Genomic DNA, 19,080 nt, shown 5'->3' on the forward strand with positions numbered 1-19,080 from the left:
ATAAACATGTACATTATAATATGGAATAGTTATTTTTAATATAGAAAATTTTGAATAATTAAAAATAACATTTTGATAATGGTTCAGGCCTTTATTTTTAAAGAGACATCTATTTATATTTTGTATAACTGTGCACAGAAAACCCATATATATAAAATAAAACAAAAACTCACAAAAAAGTAAGTTTTTCATTTTATTTATAATAGAGTAATATACTTAAAAATGAAAATAAAAATTAACCAATATATTAAATAATAAATATACATAAAATAATCATAGATTTTTAAACAACACCTACAAATATAATACAAATAAAGATGTGGAGAACAGAAAAACAATAAAAATATGTTTTACATTAAATAATTATTTATGTTTAATAGTAACAGTTATAACATTCAGTGTTTACATATCTGAGCAAGTCAATAAAAATGTAATATCAATAAAAAAAGAAAATCAACAACATGTATACATGTTTTAATCAATCAAAAAAAAAAAAAAACATTTCAATACAGTTCAAACAAGGCAAATGCTTATAGTATTTTTAATTAACAAATTGAAATACATGAAACTATTTAAATGTATAGATTCAACAACAACAACAATAATAAAATCTAAAGTGTGTGGAGAACACGAGAAAAAAATATAACACTACCAGTTAAATGTTTTTGAAACAGTAAGACTTTAATCTCACCAAGCCTGCCTTTATTTGATCCAAAATACAGTAAAGCAATTATATTGTTGAAATATTTTTACTAGTTAAAATAACTGCTTTCTATTTGAATATATAGTAAAATGTATTTTATTTCTGTGATGTTGCATCTGTATTTCCAACATCATTACTCCAGTCTTCAGTGTCACATAATCTTCAGAAATCAGAATAATATGATTTTCTGCTCAAGAAAACAATTCCCCCAGGGATTCTTTAAATAGAAAGATCTGCATTTATTTGAAATAAAAGCTTTCTTAACAATACAGATTATACCATTCTTTTGGGTGGAAAGAAATGACAGAAATTAATGCCTTTTTTCTTTTAGCAAGGATGATTTAAATTGATTAAAAGGGATGATAAAGATGAAAAATGTTGATGATGAAAATAAATAAAAAAATACATATATACACATATATATAGTAAGATTTGAGTAGATTTGAGCAGTAAACCATCATATTATTCTGATTTCTGAAGATCATGTGACACTGAAGACTGGAGGAATGATGCTGACCATTCAGCTGCACATCAGAGATATAAAATACAGTATATATTCAAATATATAGACTTCCTGATAATGTTCGGGGTTCAGACACACTGTCTCTGTTTAAATCTAGATTAAAAAACACATCTCTTTCGCCAAGCTTTCAAATAATATATCTCTTAAATTGTGAGTGCATTATTATTCTTTATCTTTGGTTAAACTAATTCATTTTACTTTGATGGATCAGGCAGCTATGCTAATGATGTCTCTATTTGTTTCTATGTTTTGCCACGGGATTACACAAGATCCAGTCTGGATCCAGAACACCTGAGAAGAGATGATGCTGACCCTCAGAGGACCTCAGATGATGCTAACCTGAATCAACAAACAGACTAACAAATATTGCTACACATGTGACTGCATCATATAATATTATTAATTATTCATAATATTAATAATGTTCATAGTCTGGCTGACTACGTGCAACTACTTGTATTCATTTTTCTAAAATCCTGTCAAACGTGCACAAACTGACAGTCACCACTTATAAGCTACTACTAAATATTGTAGAAACATAATTTTCTGTAAAGTTGCTTTGTAACGATTTGTATTGTAAAAATTGCTATACAAATAAACTTGAATTGAATTGAAATAGAAAGCAGCTGATTTAAAATAGTAAGAATATTTAAAATGCTACTGTTTTTGCTGTACTTTGGATAAAATAAAGGCTGGCTTGGTGAGCAGAAGAGACTCCTCAAAAAACATTACAAATCTTACTGCTGAAAAACATTTGACTGGTAGAGTATTTTAAATAAAATATTTATTTACAGAGTTTAATAATAGCCGTAACTAACATTGTAAACTAACATGTTTACAAAACTGAGCAAGATAAAATAACAATACAGAGTCAATACAATTAATTAACACACTAAAGTACAGTGTAAACAAGGCCAATACTTCTGATGTTTTATTTAACAAATGGAAATCAATTAAATAATTTAAAATTGTAGATTAAACAACAACAGCTACAATAATATTAATAATAATACAATTTAAAGTTGTGGAAAACACAGAAGAAGAAAAAAAAAGCCTTCCACCTGTTTAAGAAGATCCTTGCTCCTATGTTGCGTTGCCAAGAGATGTTCACGGGCAATTCTCAACAGATCTGTCCATCTATGGTCCAACACGAAGACCAGCTGTTCTGAGGAGGTCCAGTGTGAGCTGAACGAGGGACCCTTTTATGGCCGATGGTGTGGTGTTCTACAGAAGATTAACAGGATTACTTTATTAAAATATAATGTCTTGGTGTTGTGTGCACATTGAGAGAGACAGTTTACACACATAAGGGCCTGTATGAATTATTTATTTACCTGCATCTGGAAGAAACCCTTCTGACCTTTGATCCTCCGCTGTCAAAGTGTCTGGTGTGATGTTTTGGTGGACTGAGAGTGAGACCGTCTTTAGGGTGACCTACTCTGTGGAGGATGGGTCTTGACAGAGCACGCATCATCTAAACATTCCTGAAATATAGATTCCAATTAAATATATCAAATGTATTTTATAATTCATAATATATATATATATATACCATTGTAATATTATATTTATATGGATATATATGCAACAGTAGAATTGCATTTTTATTTGTACAATTTTAAATGTTTTTTTTACATTTGAATATATTTTCTAATCATTGTAATGTATTCCTGTTATGAAAAGCTGAATTTTCAGAATTATTACTCCAGTCTCTGAAAATAATGTGCTTTTATCATTGTAGAGAAAATGATAATATCAACATTGATTACAATAAGAAATGTTTTGTGAGCAAATAATCAATGATTTCTGGATCATATGACACACTGAAGAGTATAAATGATGCATCACAGAAATAAAGTTAATTTAACATAGGAAATAGTTATTTTAAGTTGTACCACACAGTAAATGTTGACATATATACATATACATATATACATACATATATATATATATACACACACACACACACACACACACACACACACACACACACACATATATATATATATATATATATATATATATATATATTTTTTTTTTTTTTTTTGCACTAAAGTCTTGAAAATCAGATAACATTCAAAACAGTTGCTATAATTAATCACATAAATATGATTATATGATAATATAATAAGTAATTAATTCTACGTTTTTTTTTTGTTTACTTTTTTAAAAAGAAACACAGAATTCACTTTACCTGCTTGTTGGGAGTTTGGCAGCGTATGTTGTTCAAACAAAACAATTTCGTGAAGAAATCTCCGATCGTAAAACGCGTCTCCTCTCCTTCAGAGCGAATGATTGACAGATGAGTATCCGCTGTTTGAATTTCGCGCCACGGAAGAGGCAAAACTGAATGCCTACTGCGTTGGTGGTATAGTGGTGAGCATAGCTGCCTTCCAAGCAGTTGACCCGGGTTCAATTCCCGGCCAACGCATGTCCTTTGGCTCAGGCTGACGTCGAAGCAGAACTCCCTCTGTGACCTGTGCCTCCACCCAAAACTTTTGGATGGAATAATATCGGATGGACCCATCATTAGCTGAAGTCGCATAACACTTGGAACACTACCCGTAGCAGGGGTCATTGTTTGGACTCTTTTTTTTTTTTTTTAAATTGCGCTTTAAACAAAAAGTATTGCGTCAATGCAACTGAACAACATTAATTAGGAACACAGTGCGTCAAAAAGCAAAATGACAGTTAAAGGCATTTCGTTATTGAACTCTTTGATGACATCATTCAGCTAAGTTCAGTTTTAAATAGTATCTGTGCAATAATTTGCAATCAAGTCAACGATATCTCTGTACATGAAGTGTCCCAAGCTCCGCCTGCCAGAGGCGACAGAGGCAAGAAACCAAAACTCGATCGGTGAAAAGATGGAGAAAAAACCCGGTGAGAAACCAGGCTCAGTCGGGGAGACAGTTCTCCCCTTGTCAGACGAAACCAGTAGATCAGCTCCAGGCTGCAGGAATGTCAGACTGTGCAGAAGAATCATCTGTTTCCTGTGGTCTTGTCCAGGTGGTCTTTACAGGGGATTTGTATCTGCGGCTCATCTAGTTGTCACGGTCTCCGCTGTGTTTCTGGGCCATAGAGGTCCTTTCTAGGTGTTGATCCACCATCTTCTCTGGATACGGACTGGATCCGGGTGACTGAAGCGGATACAGACTGGATCTGGTGGCTACGGTGACCTCGGAATAAGGGATTTCTTTAAAAGACTTTTTTTTTTCATATAAGATTTTATCCAACTTTTCAGATAGAGGCATGAGAAAGAGATTGCCTTGATTGGGCTTTTGGTTATTGGTGGGCCGAGGGGACTTTTTTGAGTTTTACTCCTCCGTTTTGGAGTGGGGGGGGGGTGCTGACGAAACACATGTGGGCAGGCGTTGTCACCCTTGATGACCCTTGGCGAGCGTAGTAGTTTAACAGAGGCAGCGCACAGGCCCGAGCGTTTGGAGACACAGCTCGAGTTTCTCTTCATTGTCGCATAAATCTTTCGCCTTTTACTAAAGATTTCCGTGGAGGGGAACTTTTGCGAGTGACCTGTATTTTTGGGTGCTCTGCTCACTGCAGAGCTACATCGAAATGTCAAGAGCAGAATCAGTTTGACCGTCCGCCAGCATGCTGCGAGAGGGCTTGCCACTGGTCATCGTCTGAATGGGCACTCTCTGCGTTTGACCACTTCGTGTTTATTTAGCCGGATGGGAAGGCAGCGTTTTCTTGTACGTGACGGGATGCAAATTCTTGAAGGCTCTCTTTAGTGACGGGTCCAAACAAAGATCTCATCTGCTCCTCTAGCCTTATCGGCGACTCGTGCACTTCGAGCCTTCTTAGTGACGGCGCAAGTTGCTGAATGCCTACTGCATTGGTGGTATAGTGGTGAGCATAGCTGCCTTCCAAGCAGTTGACCTGGGTTCGATTCCCGGCCAACGCATGTCCTTTGGCTCAGGCTGACGTCGAAGCAGAACTCCCTCTGTGACCTGTGCCTCCACCCAAAACTTTTGGATGGAATAATATCGGATGGACCCATCATTAGCTGAAGTCGCATAACACTTGCAATACTACCCGTAGCAGGGGTCATTGTTTGGACTCTTTTTTTTTTTTTTAAATTGCGCTTTAAACAAAAAGTATTGCGTCAATGCAACTGAACAACATTAATTAGGAACACAGTGCGTCAATAAAGCTGCTGACTTCCGCCTGCGTTGGTGGTATAGTGGTGAGCATAGCTGCCTTCCAAGCAGTTGACCCGGGTTCGATTCCCGGCCAACGCATGTCCTTTGGCTCGGGCTGACGTCGAAGCAGAACTCCTTCTGTGACCTGCGACTCCAACCAAACATTTTGGATGGATCGTTCGGAAGACGAAAAGAACCAGCTCTCCCCGTCGGGGAATCGAACCCCGGTCTTCCGCGTGACAGGCGGAGATACTGTCCACTATACTAACGAGGAGCCGGGCATGCTGCTGTTTCTCCCCCAACCGACGGCACTGCACTGACATAACTAAACAATGCATGGCTTCTTCTGACGCAGACCCAGCCCTAGCACCGTAAAATTTCTGATGGACCCATCATTAGCTGAATTCGCATAACACTTGGAACACTACCCGTAGCAGGGGTCATTGTTTGGACTCTTTTTTTTTTTTTTTTAATTGCGCTTTAAACAAAAAGTATTGCGTCAATGCAACTGAACAACATTAATTAGGAACACAGTGCGTCAAAAAGCAAAATGACAGTTAAAGGCATTTCGTTATTGAACTCTTTGATGACATCATTCAGCTAAGTTCAGTTTTAAATAGTATCTGTGCAATAATTTGCAATCAAGTCAACGATATCTCTGTACATGAAGTGTCCCAAGCTCCGCCTGCCAGAGGCGACAGAGGCAAGAAACCAAAACTCGATCGGTGAAAAGATGGAGAAAAAACCCGGTGAGAAACCAGGCTCAGTCGGGGAGACAGTTCTCCCCTTGTCAGACGAAACCAGTAGATTCAATTCAATTCAATTCAATTCAAGTTTATTTGTATAGCGCTTTTTACAAAACAAATCGTTACAAAGCAACTTTACAGAAAATTATGTTTCTACAATATTTAGTAGTAGCTAGTAGTTTGTGCACATTTGACAGGATTTTAGAAAAACTAAAAAATAATAATAATACAAGACGTAGTCAGCTAGACGATGAACTATCAATATTATTAATTAAGTTATTATATGATTAAGTCACACATTTAGGAATAATTGTTAGTTCTGTTTGTTCATTCAGGGTTAGCATCATCTGAGGTCCTCTGAGGGTCAGCATCATCTCTTCTCAGGTGTTCTGGATGCAGACTGGAGCTTGTGTAAATCCTAGTTACCACGGGATGTGAATCCCGTGGCAAAACATAGAAACAAAATACAGACATCATTAGCATAGCTGCTGATCCAACAAAGTAAAATTAGTTTAACCCAAGCTAATGAATAAAAATGCACCTTTGATCAGATGCAACTACACTCACAATTAAAAAGATACATTATTCGAATGCTTGGCGAAAGAGATGTGTTTTTAATCTAGATTTAAACAAAGAGAGTGTGTCTGAACCCCGAACATTATCAGGAAGGCTATTCCAGAGTTTGGGAGCCAAATGTGAGAAGGCTCTACCTCCTTTAGTGGACTTTGCTATCTTAGGAACTACCAAAAGTCCAGCGTTTTGTGACCTTAGGGTGCGTGATGGGTTGTAACGTGGTAGAAGGCTAGTTAGGTACGCTGGAGCTAAACCATTTAGGGCCTTATAGGTAAGTAATGATAATTTGTAACTGATGCGGAACTTAATAGGTAGCCAGTGCAGAGACTGTAAAATTGGGGTAATATGATCATATTTTCTTGACCTCGTAAGGACTCTCGCTGCTGCATTTTGGACGACCTGTAGCTTGTTTATTGAAGAAGCAGGACAACCACCTAGAAGTGCATTACAATAGTCCAGTCTAGAGGTCATGAATGCATGAACTAGCTTTTCTGCATCAGAAACAGATAACATGTTTCGTAGCTTGGCAATGTTTCTAAGATGGAAGAATGCAATTTTTGTAACATTGGAAATATGATTTTCAAAAGACAAATTGCTGTCTAATATAACACCCAGATTTCTGACTGTAGAGGAAGTTACAGTACATCCGTCTAGTTGCAGATTGTAATCTACAAGATTCTGTGTAGTGTTTTTTGGTCCAATAATTAATATCTCCGTCTTATCCGAATTTAATTGGAGAAAATTCTTTGTCATCCAATCTTTTACATTTTTAACACAATCTGTTAGCTTAGATAATTGGGAAGTTTCATCTGGTCTCGTTGATATATATAGCTGAGTATCATCAGCATAACAGTGGAAGCTAATTCCGTATTTTCTAATAATATTACCAAGGGGCAACATGTATATTGAAAATAGAAGGGGACCTAGGACGGATCCTTGTGGCACTCCATATTTTACTGATGATAAATGAGATGACTCCCCATTTAAGTAAACAAAATGGTAGCGATCGGACAGGTAGGATCTAAACCATCTTAGAGCCTGCCCTTGAATACCTGTATAGTTTTGTAATCGATCTATGAGTATGTCATGATCTATGGTGTCGAACGCAGCACTAAGATCAAGTAAGACTAGAAATGAGATGCAGCCTTGGTCTGACGCAAGGAGCAGGTCATTTGTAATTTTAACAAGTGCAGTTTCTGTGCTATGGTGGGGCCTAAAACCTGACTGAAATTCTTCATACAGATCATTTTTATGCAGGAAGGTGCTCAATTGAGCAGACACAACTTTTTCTAAAATTTTAGACATAAATGGAAGATTTGAAATAGGCCTATAATTTGCCAGTACACTAGGATCTAGTTTTGGTTTCTTAATAAGAGGCTTGATAACCGCCAGCTTGAATGGTTTTGGGACGTGTCCTAAAGATAACGACGAGTTTATGATATTGAGAAGCGGTTCTTCGGCTACAGGTAACAGCTCTTTCAGTAATTTAGTGGGTACAGGATCTAATAAACATGTTGTTGGTTTAGATACAGTGATAAGTTTATTTAGCTCCTCCTGTCCTATGGTTGTAAAGCACTGCAGTTTATGTTTGGGTGCGATGGATGAAACTGAAGTGTTAGATGCTGTAGAATCTACATTCACTATTGTATTTCTAATGTTATCTATTTTATCAGTGAAGAAATTCATAAAGTCATTACTATTTAACGTTGGTGGAATATTTGAATCAGGTGGCATCTGGTAATTTGTTAACTTAGCCACTGTGTTAAATAAAAACCTTGGATTGTTTTGGTTATTTTCAATGAGTTTGTGTATATGCTCTGCCCTAGCAGTTTTTAGAGCCTGTCTATAGCTGGACATACTGTTTTTCCATGCAATTCTAAAAACTTCTAAGTTAGTTTTTCTCCATTTGCGTTCAAGACTACGAGTTACTTTCTTGAGAGAGTGAGTATTACTGTTATACCATGGTACAGTACGTTTTTCTCTAACTTTTTTCAATTTGATTGGGGCAACAGCTTCTAATGTATTAGAGAAAATAGTGCCCATGTTGTCAGTAATTTTGTCTAATTCATGTGTATTTTTGGGTACAAATAGCAGTTGAGATAGATCAGGCAGGTTATTTGCGAATCTGTCTTTGGTGGCTGGAACAATAGTTCTGGCCAGACGGTATCGCTGCGACATATAGTTAATATCAGTTATACGCAGCATGCACGATACGAGGAAATGGTCTGTAATATCATCACTTTGAGGTACAATATCTATAGCAGTAAGATCGATGCCATGCGATATAATTAAATCTAGTGTATGATTAAAACGATGAGTGGGCCCGGTGACATTTTGCTTGACTCCAAAGGAGTTTATTAGGTCAGTAGACGCAAGTCCTAATGTATCATTTGTATTATCAACGTGAATATTAAAATCTCCCATGATTAGCGCCTTATCAACTGTAACTAGAAGGTCTGAGAGGAAATCTGCAAATTCTTTTAGGAATTCTGTATACGGCCCTGGTGGTCTATACACAGTAGCCAGAGCAAGAGATACATTAGATTTCTTTTGCATGTCTGACAGAGTAACATTTAGCATTAGTATTTCAAAAGAGTTAAACCTGTATCCTGTTTTCTGGGTAACATTGAGAATATCACTATATATTGTTGCAACACCCCCGCCACGACCAGTCTGACGGGGCTCATGCTTATAACAGTAGTTTGGTGGAGTAGACTCATTTAGACCAAAATAATCATTTGGTTTTAGCCAGGTTTCAGTCAAGCAGAGTAAATCAAAACTATTATCTGTGATCATTTCATTTACAATAACTGCTTTTGGTGTGAGTGATCTAATATTTATGAGCCCAAACTTTAAAAATTGTTTTTGTTCATTTACTTTACATTTTTCTGGTTTAATTACGATAAGATTTTTTCTAGATCCTACATTATATTTATATTTATATTTTGACCTCACTATTCTGGGAACAGACACAGTCTTAATAGGTTTTACAGCACAAGTACTTTTATCATTTAAGCGGGTGGAACAAAACTCATCATAATGGTTATTTGAGAATTGTCTTACTAGTCACATGGAGCGAAGTGTCCTGGAGATGTTGTCAGAGAGCAGCTCCGCTCCGACTCTGCTGGGGTGTAATCCATCAGCGCGAAACAGTCTAGGACGCTCCCAGAAAAGATTCCAGTTATTAACAAATAGCAGTTTCTGTTCTTTACACCATGACAACAACCATTCATTTAAAGCAAAAAGTCTACTGAACCTTTCGTGTCCTCGTCGATACGTGGGCAGTGGTCCTGACACGATGATCGTCGCCGCGGGCGTCGTGCTGCGAACCGTCTCGATCAGGCTCCTGAAGTCCCTCTTCAGCGTCTCCGTCTGCCGCAGCGTGGTGTCGTTAACCCCGGCGTGAAGCACGACCGCTCTCGGGCTCTCGTCGTCCTTCAGGATCGCGGGTATCTGCGCAGAAACATCGAGAACACGAGCACCAGGCAAACAATGAGTGTGCACTTTACCTTCGGCTAACGTAGCACTTACGTGTCGGACGATGGAGTCTCCGATGATCACAGCGTCGCGTCCTGTCTCGCGGAGGGGAGCGAAGCGGTTCTGGATGGAGATCTCGAAGGCAGGAGGGGGAGATGTCGTCGCCCGGGACCCGGCTCGCATCCTCCGCTGTGGATGCACCCAGGGTCCGTGGTGTCCCGGCGTCGCAGTGAAGGACATCTGGGAAGATCGCGTCCTGGGTGCACCGGGCCTGCGCAGAGAAACACACGGAGTAGACGTGGTGGGACTGTTAACAGCACGCTGTATACTTACCCCGGACTTGTGAGCGTCAGCCCGGGATGATTCCAGCGCGGCTCTCCGCTCTCTCAGCTCGGCCTGCCTCCGTTCCAGGTCGCGAATCTGCTTCCCCACGGCCTCGAGCTCGAGCTGCACAGAGTGGAGACATTCATCCGCCATTAAAGCAAGTAACAGTGAGTACAGCAGTGGTAATGTGTGTGAATAGAGTATTAGCAATGTAAGCTCAGTTAGCAGCAACCACGCTTGCTGATGCTAACTGGCTAAAAGCTAATAGCGGACCCGGAAGATCAAAATAAATCTAGTGATAGCGAGTCGCTCTAATTGTTTTTGTTGTAGAATACAATAGAGGATATATTCACGCGTTATATAAACGGAAACGATGGTGTATAAAATGGATTTTTAAGTTAAAAATAGTCAATGAAAAGAATATAGTGACGGAGCTCAAACGCAGTTCAGCCGTCAACAACAAACAGGAAGTTTGTCAGCTCCAGGCTGCAGGAATGTCAGACTGTGCAGAAGAATCATCTGTTTCCTGTGGTCTTGTCCAGGTGGTCTTTACAGGGGATTTGTATCTGCGGCTCATCTAGTTGTCACGGTCTCCGCTGTGTTTCTGGGCCATAGAGGTCCTTTCTAGGTGTTGATCCACCATCTTCTCTGGATACGGACTGGATCCGGGTGACTGAAGCGGATACAGACTGGATCTGGTGGCTACGGTGACCTCGGAATAAGTTGGTAACACTTTAGAATAAGGTTCCATTAGTTAATGTTAGTTAACTACTTTCGTTAACATGAACTAAGCAAGAACAATCCTTCTACAGCATTTATAAGTCTTAGTTCATGTTAATTTCAACATTTACTAATGCATTATTTAAATCAAAAGTTGTGCTTGTTAACATTAGTTAATGCACTGTGAATTACCATGAACTAACAATGAATAACTGTATTTTCATTAGCTAACATTAACGAAGATGAATAAATACAGTAATAAATGTATTATTCATTGTTTGTTCATGTTAATTAATACATTAACTAACATTAACTAATGGAACCTTATTCTAAAGTGTTACCGGGATTTCTTTAAAAGACTTTTTTTTTCATATAAGATTTTATCCAACTTTTCAGATAGAGGCATGAGAAAGAGATTGCCTTGATTGGGCTTTTGGTTATTGGTGGGCCGAGGGGACTTTTTTGAGTTTTACTCCTCCGTTTTGGAGTGGGGGGGGAGGTGCTGACGAAACACATGTGGGCAGGCGTTGTCACCCTTGATGACCCTTGGCGAGCGTAGTAGTTTAACAGAGGCAGCGCACAGGCCCGAGCGTTTGGAGACACAGCTCGAGTTTCTCTTCATTGTCGCATAAATCTTTCGCCTTTTACTAAAGATTTCCATGGAGGGGAACTTTTGTGAGTGACCTGTATTTTTGGGTGCTCTGCTCACTGCAGAGCTACATCGAAATGTCAAGAGCAGAATCAGTTTGACCGTACGCCAGCATGCTGCGAGGGGGCTTGCCACTGGTCATCGTCTGAATGGGCACTCTCTGCGTTTGACCACTTCGTGTTTATTTAGCCGGATGGGAAGGCAGCGTTTTCTTGTACGTGACGGGATGCAAATTCTTGAATGCTCTCTTTAGTGACGGGTCCAAACAAAGATCTCATCTGCTCCTCTAGCCCTATCGGCGACTCGTGCACTTCGAGCCTTCTTAGTGACGGCGCAAGTTGCTGAATGCCTACTGCGTTGGTGGTATAGTGGTGAGCATAGCTGCTTTCCAAGCAGTTGACCTGGGTTCGATTCCCGGCCAACGCATGTCCTTTGGCTCGGGCTGACGTCGAAGCAGAACTCCCTCTGTGACCTGTGCCTCCACCCAAAACTTTTGGATGGAATAATATCGGATGGACCCATCATTAGCTGAAGTCGCATAACACTTGCAACACTACCCGTAGCAGGGGTCATTGTTTGGACTCTTTTTTTTTTTTTTTAATTGCGCTTTAAACAAAAAGTATTGCGTCAATGCAACTGAACAACATTAATTAGGAACACAGTGCGTCAAAAAGCAAAATGACAGTTAAATGACAGTCGTTATTGAACTCTTTGATGACATCTTTGATGACATCATTCAGCTAAGTTCAGTTTTAAATAGTATCTGTGCAATAATTTGCAATCAAGTCAACGATATCTCTGTACATGAAGTCTCCCAAGCTCCGCCTGCCAGAGGCGACAGAGGCAAGAAACCAAAACTCGATCGGTGAAAAGATGGAGAAAAAACCCGGTGAGAAACCAGGCTCAGTCGGGGAGACAGTTCTCCCCTTGTCAGACGAAACCAGTAGATCAGCTCCAGGCTGCAGGAATGTCAGACTGTGCAGAAGAATCATCTGTTTCCTGTGGTCTCGTCCAGGTGGTCTTTACAGGGGATTTGTATCTGCGGCTCATCTAGTTGTCACGGTCTCCGCTGTGTTTCTGGGCCATAGAGGTCCTTTCTAGGTGTTGATCCACCATCTTCTCTGGATACGGACTGGATCCGGGTGACTGAAGCGGATACAGACTGGATCTGGTGGCTACTGTGACCTCGGAATAAGGGATTTCTTTAAAAGACTTTTTTTTTCATATAAGATTTTATCCAACTTTTCAGATAGAGGCATGAGAAAGAGATTGCCTTGATTGGGCTTTTGGTTATTGGTGGGCCGAGGGGACTTTTTTGAGTTTTACTCCTCCGTTTTGGAGTGGGGGGGGGGGGGGGTGCTGACGAAACACATGTGGGCAGGCGTTGTCACCCTTGATGACCCTTGGCGAGCGTAGTAGTTTAACCGAGGCTGCGCACAGGCCCGAGCGTTTGGAGACACAGCTCGAGTTTCTCTTCATTGTCGCATAAATCTTTCGCCTTTTACTAAAGATTTCCGTGGAGGGGAACTTTGGCGAGTGACCTGTATTTTTGGGTGCTCTGCTCACTGCAGAGCTACATCGAAATGTCAAGAGCAGAATCAGTTTGACCGTCCGCCAGCATGCTGCGAGAGGGCTTGCCACTGGTCATCGTCTGAATGGGCACTCTCTGCGTTTGACCACTTCGTGTTTATTTAGCCGGATGGGAAGGCAGCGTTTTCTTGTACGTGACGGGATGCAAATTCTTGAAGGCTCTCTTTAGTGACGGGCCCAAACAAAGATCTCATCTGCTCCTCTAGCCCTATCGGCGACTCGTGCACTTCGAGCCTTCTTAGTGACGGCGCAAGTTGCTGAATTCCTACTGCGTTGGTGGTATAGTGGTGAGCATAGCTGCCTTCCAAGCAGTTGACCTGGGTTCGATTCCCGGCCAACGCATGTCCTTTGGCTCGGGCTGACGTCGAAGCAGAACTCCTTCTGTGACCTGTGCCTCCACCCAAAACTTTTGGATGGAATAATATCGGATGGACCCATCATTAGCTGAAGTCGCATAACACTTGCAACACTACCCGTAGCAGGGGTCATTGTTTGGACTCTTTTTTTTTTTTTTTAAATTGCGCTTTAAACAAAAAGTATTGCGTCAATGCAACTGAACAACATTAATTAGGAACACAGTGCGTCAATAAAGCTGCTGACTTCCGCCTGCGTTGGTGGTATAGTGGTGAGCATAGCTGCCTTCCAAGCAGTTGACCCGGGTTCGATTCCCGGCCAACGCATGTCCTTTGGCTCGGGCTGACGTCGAAGCAGAACTCCTTCTGTGACCTGCGACTCCAACCAAACATTTTGGATGGATCGTTCGGAAGATGAAAAGAACCAGCTCTCCCCGTCGGGGAATCGAACCCCGGTCTTCCGCGTGACAGGCGGAGATACTGTCCACTATACTAACGAGGAGCCGTGCATGCTGCTGTTTCTCCCCCAACCGACGGCACTGCACTGACATAACTAAACAATGCATGGCTTCTTCTAACGCAGACCCAGCCCTAGCACCGTAAAATTTCTGATGGACCCATCATTAGCTGAATTCGCATAACACTTGGAACACTACCCGTAGCAGGGGTCATTGTTTGGACTCTTTTTTTTTTTTTTTAAATTGCGCTTTAAACAAAAAAGTATTGCGTCAATGCAACTGAACAACATTAATTAGGAACACAGTGCGTCAATAAAGCTGCTGACTTCTGCCTGCGTTGGTGGTATAGTGGTGAGCATAGCTGCCTTCCAAGCAGTTGACCCGGGTTCGATTCCCGGCCAACGCATGTCCTTTGGCTCGGGCTGACGTCGAAGCAGAGCTCCTTCTGTGACCTGCGACTCCAACCAAACATTTTGGATGGATCGTTCGGAAGACGAAAAGAACCAGCTCTCCCCTTCGGGGAATCGAACCCCGGTCTTCCGCGTGACAGGCGGAGATACTGTCCACTATACTAACGAGGAGCCGTGCACGCTGCTGTTTCTCCCCCAACCGACGGCACTGCACTGACATAACTAAACAATGCATGGCTTCTTCTGACGCAGACCCAGCCCTAGCACCGTAAAATTTCTGATGGACCCATCATTAGCTGAATTCGCATAACACTTGGAACACTACCCGTAGCAGGGGTCATTGTTTGGACTCTTTTTTTTTTTTTTAAATTGCGCTTTAAACAAAAAGTATTGCGTCAATGCAACTGAACAACATTAATTAGGAACACAGTGCGTCAAAAAGCAAAATGACAGTTAAAGGCATTTCGTTATTGAACTCTTTGATGACATCATTCAGCTAAGTTCAGTTTTAAATAGTATCTGTGCAATAATTTGCAATCAAGTCAACGATATCTCTGTACATGAAGTGTCCCAAGCTCCGCCTGCCAGAGGCGACAGAGGCAAGAAACCAAAACTCGATCGGTGAAAAGATGGAGAAAAAACCCGGTGAGAAACCAGGCTCAGTCGGGGAGACAGTTCTCCCCTTGTCAGACGAAACCAGTAGATCAGCTCCAGGCTGCAGGAATGTCAGACTGTGCAGAAGAATCATCTGTTTCCTGTGGTCTTGTCCAGGTGGTCTTTACAGGGGATTTGTATCTGCGGCTCATCTAGTTGTCACGGTCTCCGCTGTGTTTCTGGGCCATAGAGGTCCTTTCTAGGTGTTGATCCACCATCTTCTCTGGATACGGACTGGATCCGGGTGACTGAAGCGGATACAGACTGGATCTGGTGGCTACGGTGACCTCGTAATAAGGGATTTCTTTAAAAGACTTTTTTTTTCATATAAGATTTTATCCAACTTTTCAGATAGAGGCATGAGAAAGAGATTGCCTTGATTGGGCTTTTGGTTATTGGTGGGCCGAGGGGACTTTTTTGAGTTTTACTCCTCCGTTTTGGAGTAGGGGGGGGAGGTGCTGACGAAACACATGTGGGCAGGCGTTGTCACCCTTGATGACTCTTGGCAAGCGTAGTAGTTTAACAGAGGCAGCGCACAGGCCCGAGCGTTTGGAGACACAGCTCGAGTTTCTCTTCATTGTCGCATAAATCTTTCGCCTTTTACTAAAGATTTCCGTGGAGGGGAACTTTTGTGAGTGACCTGTATTTTTGGGTGCTCTGCTCACTGCAGAGCTACATCGAAATGTCAAGAGCAGAATCAGTTTGACCGTCCGCCAGCATGCTGCGAGGGGGCTTGCCACTGGTCATCGTCTGAATGGGCACTCTCTGCGTTTGACCACTTCGTGTTTATTTAGCCGGATGGGAAGGCAGCGTTTTCTTGTACGTGACGGGATGCAAATTCTTGAAGGCTCTCTTTAGTGACGGGTCCAAACAAAGATCTCATCTGCTCCTCTAGCCCTATCGGCGACTCGTGCACTTCGAGCCATCTTAGTGACGGCGCAAGTTGCTGAATGCCTACTGCGTTGGTGGTATAGTGGTGAGCATAGCTGCCTTCCAAGCAGTTGACCTGGGTTCGATTCCCGGCCAACGCATGTCCTTTGGCTCGGGCTGACGTCGAAGCAGAACTCCTTCTGTGACCTGTGCCTCCACCCAAAACCTTTGGATGGAATAATATCGGATGGACCCATCATTAGCTGAAGTCGCATAACACTTGCAACACTACCCGTAGCAGGGGTCATTGTTTGGACTCTTTTTTTTTTTTTTTTAAATTGCGCTTTGAACAAAAAGTATTGCGTCAATGCAACTGAACAACATTAATTAGGAACACAGTGCGTCAATAAAGCTGCTGACTTCCGCCTGCGTTGGTGGTATAGTGGTGAGCATAGCTGCCTTCCAAGCAGTTGACCCGGGTTCGATTCCCGGCCAACGCATGTCCTTTGGCTCGGGCTGACGTCGAAGCAGAACTCCTTCTGTGACCTGCGACTCCAACCAAACATTTTGGATGGATCGTTCGGAAGATGAAAAGAACCAGCTCTCCCCGTCGGGGAATCGAACCCCGGTCTTCCGCGTGACAGGCGGAGATACTGTCCACTATACTAACGAGGAGCCGTGCATGCTGCTGTTTCTCCCCGAACCGACGGCACTGCACTGACATAACTAAACAATGCATGGCTTCTTCTGACGCAGACCCAGCCCTAGCACCGTAAAATTTCTGATGGACCCATCATTAGCTGAATTCGCATAACACTTGGAACACTACCCGTAGCAGGGGTCATTGTTTGGATTCTTTTTTTTTTTTTTTAAATTGCGCTTTAAACAAAAAGTATTGCGTCAATGCAACTGAACAACATTAATTAGGAACACAGTGCGTCAAAAAGCAAAATGACAGTTAAATGACAGTCGTTATTGAACTCTTTGATGACATCTTTGATGACATCATTCAGCTAAGTTCAGTTTTAAATAGTATCTGTGCAATAATTTGCAATCAAGTCAACGATATCTCTGTACATGAAGTCTCCCAAGCTCCGCCTGCCAGAGGCGACAGAGGCAAGAAACCAAAACTCGATCGGTGAAAAGATGGAGAAAAAACCCGGTGAGAAACCAAGCTCAGTCGGGGAGACAGTTCTCCCCTTGTCAGACGAAACCAGTAGATCAGCTCCAGGCTGCAGGAATGTCAGACTGTGCAGAAGAATCATCTGTTTCCTGTGGTCTTGTCCAGGTGGTCTTTACAGGGGATTTGTATCTGCGGCTCATCTAGTTGTCACGGTCTCCGCTGTGTTTCTGGGCCATAGAGGTCCTTTCTAGGTGTTGATCCACCATCTTCTCTGGATACGGACTGGATCCGGGTGACTGAAGCGGATACAGACTGGATCTGGTGGCTACTGTGACCTCGGAATAAGGGATTTCTTTAAAAGACTTTTTTTTTCATATAAGATTTTATCCAACTTTTCAGATAGAGGCATGAGAAAGAGATTGCCTTGATTGGGCTTTTGGTTATTGGTGGGCCGAGGGGACTTTTTTGAGTTTTACTCCTCCGTTTTGGAGTGGGGGGGGGGGGGGGGGTGCTGACGAAACACATGTGGGCAGGCGTTGTCACCCTTGATGACCCTTGGCGAGCGTAGTAGTTTAACAGAGGCAGCGCACAGGCCCGAGCGTTTGGAGACACAGCTCGAGTTTCTCTTCATTGTCGCATAAATCTTTCGCCTTTACTAAAGATTTCCGTGGAGGGGAACTTTTGCGAGTGACCTGTATTTTTGGGTGCTCTGCTCACTGCAGAGCTACATCGAAATGTCAAGAGCAGAATCAGTTTGACCGTCCGCCAGCATGCTGCGAGAGGGCTTGCCACTGGTCATCGTCTGAATGGGCACTCTCTGCGTTTGACCACTTCGTGTTTATTTAGCCGGATGGGAAGGCAGCGTTTTCTTGTACGTGACGGATGCAAATTCTTGAAGGCTCTCTTTAGTGACGGGCCAAACAAAGATCTCATCTGCTCCTCTAGCCCTATCGGCGACTCGTGCACTTCGAGCCTTCTTAGTGACGGCGCAAGTTTGCTGAATGCCTGCTGCGTTGGTGGTATAGTGGTGAGCATAGCTGCCTTCCAAGCAGTTGACCCGGGTTCGATTCCCGGCCAACGCATGTCCTTTGGCTCGGGCTGACGTCGAAGCAGAACTCCCTCTGTGACCTGTGCCTCCACCCAAAACTTTTGGATGGAATAATATCGGATGGACCCATCATTAGCTGAAGTCGCATAACACTTGCAACACTACCCGTAGCAGGGGTCATTGTTTGGACTCTTTTTTTTTTTTTTTTTTAAATTGCGCTTTAAACAAAAAGTATTGTGTCAATGCAACTGAACAACATTAATTAGGAACACAGTGCGTCAATAAAGCTGCTGACTTCCCCTGCGTTGGTGGTATAGTGGTGAGCATAGCTGCCTTCCAAGCAGTTGACCCGGGTTCGATTCCCGGCCAACGCATGTCCTTTGGCTCGGGCTGACGTCGAAGCAGAACTCCTTCTGTGACCTGCGACTCCAACCAAACATTTTGGATGGATCGTTCGGAAGACGAAAAGAACCAGCTCTCCCCGTCGGGAATCGAACCCCGGTCTTCCGCGTGACAGGCGGAGATACTGTCCACTATACTAACGAGGAGCCGTGCATGCTGCCGTTTCTCCCCAACCGACGGCACTGCACTGACATAACTAAACAATGCATGGCTCTCTTCTGACGCAGACCCAGCCCTAGCACCGTAAAATTTCTGATGGACCCATCATTAGCTGAAGTCGCATAACACTTGGAACAA

The 19,080-nt window shown here is 42.2% G+C and overlaps 20 non-coding genes across 20 annotated transcripts; 15 read left to right on the top strand and 5 right to left on the bottom strand.

Moving 5' to 3' along the window:
* Positions 1–3,585: 3,585 nt before the first annotated feature.
* On the top strand, positions 3,586–3,657 carry trnag-ucc (transfer RNA glycine (anticodon UCC)). Its single transcript has one exon. It is a non-coding gene; the product is annotated as a tRNA-Gly (tRNA).
* A 1,019-nt stretch (positions 3,658–4,676) lies between these two features.
* On the top strand, positions 4,677–4,791 carry LOC113077431 (U5 spliceosomal RNA). The gene has a single exon (XR_003281335.1). It is a non-coding gene; the product is annotated as a U5 spliceosomal RNA (small nuclear RNA).
* Positions 4,792–5,413: 622 nt separating this feature from the next.
* Positions 5,414–5,485, top strand: trnag-ucc (transfer RNA glycine (anticodon UCC)). The gene has a single exon. It is a non-coding gene; the product is annotated as a tRNA-Gly (tRNA).
* A 103-nt stretch (positions 5,486–5,588) lies between these two features.
* trnad-guc (transfer RNA aspartic acid (anticodon GUC)) lies at positions 5,589–5,660 on the bottom strand. The gene has a single exon. It is a non-coding gene; the product is annotated as a tRNA-Asp (tRNA).
* A 6,168-nt stretch (positions 5,661–11,828) lies between these two features.
* On the top strand, positions 11,829–11,944 carry LOC113077433 (U5 spliceosomal RNA). The gene has a single exon (XR_003281337.1). It is a non-coding gene; the product is annotated as a U5 spliceosomal RNA (small nuclear RNA).
* A 285-nt stretch (positions 11,945–12,229) lies between these two features.
* On the top strand, positions 12,230–12,301 carry trnag-ucc (transfer RNA glycine (anticodon UCC)). The gene has a single exon. It is a non-coding gene; the product is annotated as a tRNA-Gly (tRNA).
* A 1,034-nt stretch (positions 12,302–13,335) lies between these two features.
* LOC113077432 (U5 spliceosomal RNA) lies at positions 13,336–13,450 on the top strand. The gene has a single exon (XR_003281336.1). It is a non-coding gene; the product is annotated as a U5 spliceosomal RNA (small nuclear RNA).
* A 285-nt stretch (positions 13,451–13,735) lies between these two features.
* Positions 13,736–13,807, top strand: trnag-ucc (transfer RNA glycine (anticodon UCC)). The gene has a single exon. It is a non-coding gene; the product is annotated as a tRNA-Gly (tRNA).
* A 266-nt stretch (positions 13,808–14,073) lies between these two features.
* Positions 14,074–14,145, top strand: trnag-ucc (transfer RNA glycine (anticodon UCC)). Its single transcript has one exon. It is a non-coding gene; the product is annotated as a tRNA-Gly (tRNA).
* A 103-nt stretch (positions 14,146–14,248) lies between these two features.
* trnad-guc (transfer RNA aspartic acid (anticodon GUC)) lies at positions 14,249–14,320 on the bottom strand. The gene has a single exon. It is a non-coding gene; the product is annotated as a tRNA-Asp (tRNA).
* A 290-nt stretch (positions 14,321–14,610) lies between these two features.
* trnag-ucc (transfer RNA glycine (anticodon UCC)) lies at positions 14,611–14,682 on the top strand. The gene has a single exon. It is a non-coding gene; the product is annotated as a tRNA-Gly (tRNA).
* A 103-nt stretch (positions 14,683–14,785) lies between these two features.
* On the bottom strand, positions 14,786–14,857 carry trnad-guc (transfer RNA aspartic acid (anticodon GUC)). The gene has a single exon. It is a non-coding gene; the product is annotated as a tRNA-Asp (tRNA).
* A 1,041-nt stretch (positions 14,858–15,898) lies between these two features.
* Positions 15,899–16,014, top strand: LOC113077430 (U5 spliceosomal RNA). Its single transcript, XR_003281334.1, has one exon. It is a non-coding gene; the product is annotated as a U5 spliceosomal RNA (small nuclear RNA).
* A 285-nt stretch (positions 16,015–16,299) lies between these two features.
* trnag-ucc (transfer RNA glycine (anticodon UCC)) lies at positions 16,300–16,371 on the top strand. Its single transcript has one exon. It is a non-coding gene; the product is annotated as a tRNA-Gly (tRNA).
* Positions 16,372–16,638: 267 nt separating this feature from the next.
* On the top strand, positions 16,639–16,710 carry trnag-ucc (transfer RNA glycine (anticodon UCC)). Its single transcript has one exon. It is a non-coding gene; the product is annotated as a tRNA-Gly (tRNA).
* A 103-nt stretch (positions 16,711–16,813) lies between these two features.
* On the bottom strand, positions 16,814–16,885 carry trnad-guc (transfer RNA aspartic acid (anticodon GUC)). Its single transcript has one exon. It is a non-coding gene; the product is annotated as a tRNA-Asp (tRNA).
* Positions 16,886–17,945: 1,060 nt separating this feature from the next.
* On the top strand, positions 17,946–18,059 carry LOC113077434 (U5 spliceosomal RNA). Its single transcript, XR_003281338.1, has one exon. It is a non-coding gene; the product is annotated as a U5 spliceosomal RNA (small nuclear RNA).
* Positions 18,060–18,343: 284 nt separating this feature from the next.
* On the top strand, positions 18,344–18,415 carry trnag-ucc (transfer RNA glycine (anticodon UCC)). Its single transcript has one exon. It is a non-coding gene; the product is annotated as a tRNA-Gly (tRNA).
* Positions 18,416–18,683: 268 nt separating this feature from the next.
* Positions 18,684–18,755, top strand: trnag-ucc (transfer RNA glycine (anticodon UCC)). Its single transcript has one exon. It is a non-coding gene; the product is annotated as a tRNA-Gly (tRNA).
* Positions 18,756–18,858: 103 nt separating this feature from the next.
* Positions 18,859–18,929, bottom strand: trnad-guc (transfer RNA aspartic acid (anticodon GUC)). Its single transcript has one exon. It is a non-coding gene; the product is annotated as a tRNA-Asp (tRNA).
* Between the last annotated feature and the right edge of the window lie 151 nt (positions 18,930–19,080).

This window comes from Carassius auratus, unplaced genomic scaffold (assembly GCF_003368295.1).
Source record: "Carassius auratus strain Wakin unplaced genomic scaffold, ASM336829v1 scaf_tig00022602, whole genome shotgun sequence".
Taxonomy (NCBI): domain Eukaryota; kingdom Metazoa; phylum Chordata; class Actinopteri; order Cypriniformes; family Cyprinidae; genus Carassius; species Carassius auratus.